Genomic DNA, 7,201 nt, shown 5'->3' on the forward strand with positions numbered 1-7,201 from the left:
CGGAATTTATTCCTGTTCATTCTTTGCAGCCTTTTGAAGTGTGTTCGGATGTTTCAAGCCACATTTACGAGAGTTTCTATGCATTTTAACTTACGTTGAATATAGTTTTTTCTCGATTTTATTTTTGCTTTTTAAGTTATTAGATACTAATTTGGAGTCATTTTTCAGCTGTTTTACAACTTTTAGATGCGTTTCTCTGTTTTTTTTTTTCGAATGGTTTCCTTTCTAGTATAAAATTATTTTTTGCTGCTCAGTTGCTTTTTAACCCGCGTCAGGAGCCATATTCTTCTTTGGTTTGTTTTAGCTATTTCAGGGTTCATTTTTTATTATTTTACTTCTGGGTTTTCTATTTTTGGGGAACGCGTCAGTTAAATTTTGTAATTTTTTTTTTATTCTCGCTTATTTTCCGTCGGTCTATTTCCGCCACTGTTGTGGCCAATCACCGACGCCCAGGGAGGCGACTCCACCCACACCCAGGACCCTAGCTCACGACCCGTTTATTAACGCACCGGCGCCAACGGCTTCAATTCCTCATGCGATGGAAGGCGTGATCCCAGAGATTTTTTTTATTTCATCCGATTTATATAATTGATGTAAATTTTTGTGAGACTTATTGAAAATTAATTTTTAGCTTACTCTTCTTTATTTTTAAACAATTTCTACCACTATTTTTTAATTACTTGTTTTTCAGGTATTTTAGGCTGAATTCTGACCGTTTTATTTGCTCATTTCTTTTGAACGATTTTCATCATTTTCCTTCTGAATTCGGAATTATTCTGGTTTCTTAAGGTAAAAATTGGAATGCAAGCGAAAATATGTATGAAAATTCACGAAATGACAATCGACTTTCATTTGTAAATTATGTATTCAAATTTTAGTTCTTAGTCATTTTTTCGTTTTTGGTCTCAAAAAATAGTCTTTTAAAAGTAATTTTAATTTTTCGGACTAAGTTTATTTTTTTATTGTTTGAAAAAAGTTCAAACAGGTTCGAGGATTATAATTTGATTTTATTTTCGCTTGTTTTCCTTCAGACGTGTTTTCAGTGTTTTGTTTCTTAAAAATGTAACTCGAGTTTTGCTCATAATAGCCCGGAGTGACGAATGTTTTTCGTGTAAGATTTTCTCCAAAATACGACGAAATAATCGTATTTGAACCTAGACGCTCGATATGGACACATTGCGGATTTCAAGTCGTTATTTATTTCGCTTGATGAGTGTTGGTTCAATTATCCGGAACAGAACCGAGACAGGCCTGCTTGTGGTTCTAAGTACTGCAATGATCATGGCCATTATATTACAGGAATATGTTCCTGCCATAATTCCGAAACCGATTTACCAATAGCGGTTGTTCTTATTGGCAACAAAAAACCATTATACCTTGATTTTGGAGGTTATTGAGTAAGAATTGGTTGAAGGAACGACGAGAAAGCTGCCAAAAATGAACTGCCTAAGCGGAACGGGGCTTGTACCGCTACAATTATGAATAACCCCGAACCTCCCAATGACCCGGAAGACAAAAGTACGTTATAGAAATACAGAAACAAAAAATACTCCGGATAAGGATAGAGGCCAAAAATCAACTTTAGACGATATTTAAAATTTTTGGATAGTAGCTTCCAGTTTCATTATCCAATGTAAGTTTTTCAGGAACCGGGATAATGCTTAGAGGCCAGGAATCAACTTCATACTTCATTTTGAAATCCGGTTTTGCGACTTATGGTTCCTGGAAAACAACCTTAAATTGCCAAATCCAATCCATAAAGGTATATGCATTCATTGGGTTCTAGAATATTGATGTTGTATTTGAAGTAATAATTGAAGTATAAAATGTAAAATTTGACGTTATATTTGTGCTAAAAAATGACTCCTAATTTCAAACACTTGCTTCAGGAGCAATACCGGGAACGTTCAAATAGTACAATATTATTTAATCAATTAATTTCGTTCCTTTTCATAACTTTTGATCCAAGTATCAAATTGTTACGAAATTTGTTATTTATACGTTTGATAGACAGCCCGTAGTTATGTTCAAATAAGTCGTGTATCTTTGAAGTAATAGACTTTCGTTGTTTTCAGAATTTAACATATAACGGTTGAAATAAAAGTCCGATTATAATTAAATGAAAAGGCAACCAAACCTTTTATGTGACACTAAGATTGTTGAAATTAGTCCAGCCATCTTTGGGAAAACGAGTGAATTTGAAAAGGCATTGGAACACGTTTCTTTTCACAACTTTAAAACCACATGCCAAATCATTATAAAATTCATTAGTTAACCCTTTAGTAGCCCGTTCATTTGATATCAATATTGTTCAAATCGGCTGTGTAGTTTTGTGAAGTTTCGTGATTTTTACATTTCAGACAAAGTTACAGTCCGATTACAATGGAATTCAATAGGATGTTATAAGGCAGCTAGACCTTTTATTTGACACTAATTTTGTGAAAATCGGTTCAGCCATTTCTTAGAGAAGTGAGCAGGGCTAGTAGCGAACTTGGAGCAAAATAATAGTGACTTTAGTGACTTTTTTTTATTAAAAAAGGGACCAAATAGAGACTAAATAGTGACCAAATAGTGGCCAAAAATATACAAAAGAGGGTTTTGAAATTTATTGTTGAACCATAAATGAATTAAATTTAATCTGAAATTTATGTCTTTAGAACATATGATGTGCAATGATTTGTTCTCATAGAAAATAACTAAAATCTGTATCATTCTTTCACATTGAAATGGTTGTAATAACACTTTGTTCAATTTATTCGAATACAAGTTTTCGAGTTATAAGTGTTAATGAAAGTACGTGAACGAATGTATGCACTCTCGAATACGCATTGGTGTGTTGGTGGTCTGTCAGTTGTATTTAGTTCTTGATGTGCGATGTAACAAATCCGGGAAGTCGTAGTTAAACGATTTTTGGTCAGTGATTGCCCTTGCACAATATTCAAACATCTCAAATCATGTGAAGCTAGGCGAGATTTCGTTTATTAAACCATCGAAAAATACAAGGAAACATTCTCTTTGGGGGATCGTTGAAAATTCTGTCGGCCACGATCTGCAAGGATGCCGCAAGTCGTAAAATTGTGACTGTTATGAAGAAGCGTGTCCGGCGAAATGATAACGTTCAGTTTGTAATTCCCACCCATCTGAGTATAACTATTGAATCGGTCCTCAATGTTTTGGCCGATTCTTTTAGAAAAAGAGGCTCGATAGAGTGAAAATGATACTTTCACAACTCGCTGTTCGCGAGTTCATTGTTTCTGATGAGAAACTATTTGGCCTGGAGTGTGACTGGTTACACAAAACAATCGAATGTGGGCAGCAGCAAGAGACAACATTTCAGAGTTCTAAAGGAGTGTTCCTCGATTGCAGAGTACAGCTTTAGTGATGGTCTCGGGAGCAATTTGCAAGCGAGTGAATTTCCTCTGATTTTCATTTACAAAGACGCCGAATTTAATGCTGTTTATTATGAAACGGTAGTTTAGGAAAAAAACGTTACCCATCTATATGTCAAATGAAAGGGTTAACTTTGCTGCCCAAAGTGGCAGAGTTTCGTTTCTGTGCAGTTTGTTTACATTGAGTTGTGAGCCATGACAGAGTTAAGAGCAGCTGTTATCGCTGAATATGTGAAAGGGTACAAACCCGGACATATATTCAAACACCTAAAACCGCTCGGAATCAACCGGAAATTCGTGTACCGGACCATAAATCGGTACCTAGAGACCGGAGGCACCGAGGACAAGGCACGATCTGGACGACTAAGGTCTGTGAGAACTCCAAGGCTGAAAAAGATTATACGAGACCCGATTCGCTGGAATCCCGCCCAATCTGCACGGAAGCTGGCCAGGAACCTTAGAATGAACCGAGAATCAATCCGCCTGCTTCTGCGCAAGGATTTAAAACTTACACCGTACAAAAAACAGGTTCATGGGGTTACCAAAGCTACAAAGGACAAGAGGTACAAACGGTCGCGGGAGTTGCTCGGTTGGCGCGCAGATGACGAGATTATTTTTTCGGACGAGAAGCTGTTCGTTTTGGAGCAAACAGTCAATCGCCAAAATGGTCGAGTTTGGAGTGTGAGCCTCCAGCAAGCTCCTGCGGACAAGCTGAACGTTTTCCGGTTCCAAAATAAGATGTCAGTGATGGTTTGAGGAGCCATTTGCAAGAGAGGTAAACTGCCTCTTATTTCTATCGATGAAGGGGTCCAAATCAACGCAGCGTACTACCTGGACACGGTTTTGAATTAAAATGTTCTGCCTCAAGCTGAGCTATTGTTTGAAGACGATTACTACTGCTTCCAGCAAGATGGCGCCCCATCTCACACTGCAAAGGTTGTTCAGGTGTGGTGTGAGGAGAACTTGACCGATTTCATTTCGAAGAATGAATGGTCTCCGTCGTCTCCGGATCTGATTCAACTGGATTATTTCGTGTTGGGATACATGATGTCGAAGCTGAACGATTATAAAATAACAAGTTTGGAGCAATTCAAGCGAGCTATCACGATAATCTGGGACGAGATGCCGATGGAGCACGTGCGCGCCGCTTGCGACGACTTTCCGAGACGTCTGAAGCTGGTTCGATCAGAGAAAGGTGGTGTAATTCCGAAATATCGTCTGTGAAGTATCTTTATGAGTTACTGAATAAAGCTATGAAAGCCAGATTCAGATTTTCTTCTTATTCTTTGAAATATTGAGATTTTCCTGTGTGACCGGACTTTTTTGTCACCCTGTATTTGTTCTAGCAAGACGGTGCATCAGCGCATACTGCGAACTTGATTCAAGGTTGGTATAGGGACAATTCGAGGGACTTTTTGAATAGAAATAAATTGCCGTTAAGTTTTCCTGATCTCAACTCAATAAACTTTTTTTTACAAAATCTCCAACTTATAAAGCGGTTAAAGCGGTTATCCAGAAAATCTGGGAATCCGTGCCGCCTGTGACAGCTTCGAAAAGCGTTTGAAGTTGGTTAAGCTAACTAAGGAAGGGGTTTTTCAAAATATATTAAAAATAGCATTGTTCGTTCCGAAAATCTGCAAAAATCCATACTAAGCCTGTTTGTCCCATCAATGATTTTCCACGCATATTTAACCCACTTGACATTTTCTAATCAAATTCGTCTCACTGAACACTCGTTTGTTTGATCTGGAGCATGGGACAAATATGCGTAGAACGGGTTATCATTATGGAATTTCGAAACGGTATCTGGTAAACACCGGTAGGGTAGGTTCGGATGATTGAAAGCAAAATCCTACGAATTGAGACTTCAACACGACTATGCACAATATGAGCTCGAAATTTTTGAATCCACTTCAACCAGGAGGAACAGATTTGAGACAAGCAAATCAAACTACAAACGTAATTTCACGCACAACACTGGTTTAAGACGCGAGTAGCTTGTAGAATAAACCTTTACATTCCTTTGCAGCTCTTAGACAATTCGTTCGTAACAATTCTGCACTTTTCACTTCGATGAGAAATTTGTAAACATTGCCTGGCATGAAACTTCTATGATGGAAAAGTTAACAAAAATGCATTACAAACCGAACTGTCCAAATATTCTGTAAATGAGAAGCAAACTTTCTAAAGTATGTTGCAATACAACAATAGATAATTTATACATTTAAAGCTAAAAAAGAGACTTTAGTGACCATTTTGTCGTAAAATAGTGACTTTAGTGACTTTTTAGCGTAAATAGTGACTTTTTAGTGACTAGGCTCAAAATAGTGACAAAGTCACTAAAAAGTGACTCGCTACTAGCCCTGAGTGAGTGAGTTTAGGTATTCTTCGGAATATGTTTCTGCTCATAGCTAGATTTTACATTGTTGACAATAACAGGCAAAGTAAGAGTCCGATGGCAAAACAAATCAATAGGGTCTTATGGGGCAACTAGACTTTCCGTTTGACACTGATTTTATGAAAATCGGTCCAGCCATCTCAGAGAAACATGGGTGAGATTAAACAGTCTCCAGAACACGAACACGGGCAGGAGAGCATAACAAAATCATTACTCATCAATAACATATTAAGCTATGAGGACTTATCGTGTTATTCGAAAGATATTCATGCTTCAAACATGCATATGGAAATATCGTAAAATTTTGAAATCGTATCTCGCTATGCCTTCAATAAGATATTTAAGTTAATTTTGAAATATCTCATTAAAAATAAGTTTTTAAGTGAAAGTTGTTTGTTATTGATTATTTATAATATATTCAGTTATGCATTCTATGTTCAATAAGTTGAACATATCTGAATCGGTCATTTTCGTGATTTTTAGATAAATTTTTGGTTTGTTGTTGAAATATCAAGCTTTGTTATTCATATAGTCTTGGAGGAATAATATTTTGGTATTATTTTTTGTTATTTTACCAACTATGTAAACCATATTAAGAATGAGGTGTATTTATAATATCTAGTTGTGATATTATAATGATATTTTCTTCTGCTCTGGAACTTTTGAACCACATGTTCAATCTTCATAAAATTGAAAAGCTAGTGGTTTTTTAGGTAGCCCCTTTATTTAAAACCAATTCTGTTCTAATCGGTTGTGTAGTTTCTGAGACAATGATGTTTCGTGATTTTTACATTTTTAAACATAACCTCTAAACTAAAAATCCGATTACAATAAAATTTGACAGGGTCTTATGGGGCAAATAGATCTTTCATTTGAGAATAATTTAATGAAAATCGGTCCAGCCATCTCTGAGAAAAGTGAGTGAGAATAAAAATCTGCACACACATACAGAAAATGCTCAGCTCGTCCAACTGAGTCGAGTGATATATGCCATTCGGCCCTTTTGAGCACTTTATATCTTCGGTTTTGCAAGTAATTGCTATACCTTTCTAGGAGAAAGGCAAAAATAAAGGTGTGAGTATAAAACTGTTAAAAAATATTTAACTAATCGAACTCTACAGGTTATCTACCAGAATTTAAAATCTAATAGATGTTCTGTTAGAGGAGGTGAACTTTAAGTTAGCGTCCAAACAGTAACAGTACTTTTGACTTAAACTTTTTCAAAATGTACAGATCATACAGAAAGAATGGAAGTAACTGCTTATTACATCCTGCTTTTCGTTCCCAGTATGTGTGTGCTTTTACGTACCATTACAATTCTAATTACAATGTAGCTTTCAAGACCAAAGATCCGGTTAACCCAACTCTAATCCCTCGGATACGTCCGATCCGCTCGCTTAGATCCCTACCGGTG

At 36.5% G+C, this 7,201-nt stretch overlaps 1 protein-coding gene across 2 annotated transcripts in view; it reads right to left on the reverse strand.

Moving 5' to 3' along the window:
- Window positions 1-7,201, reverse strand: part of LOC129726427 (nuclear protein localization protein 4 homolog) — a 53,593-nt gene that overhangs the window by 12,472 nt on the left and 33,920 nt on the right. The window lies entirely within an intron of this gene.

The sequence above is a fragment of the Wyeomyia smithii genome, chromosome 3 (genome assembly GCF_029784165.1).
Source record: "Wyeomyia smithii strain HCP4-BCI-WySm-NY-G18 chromosome 3, ASM2978416v1, whole genome shotgun sequence".
Classification (NCBI taxonomy): Eukaryota; Metazoa; Arthropoda; class Insecta; order Diptera; family Culicidae; genus Wyeomyia; species Wyeomyia smithii.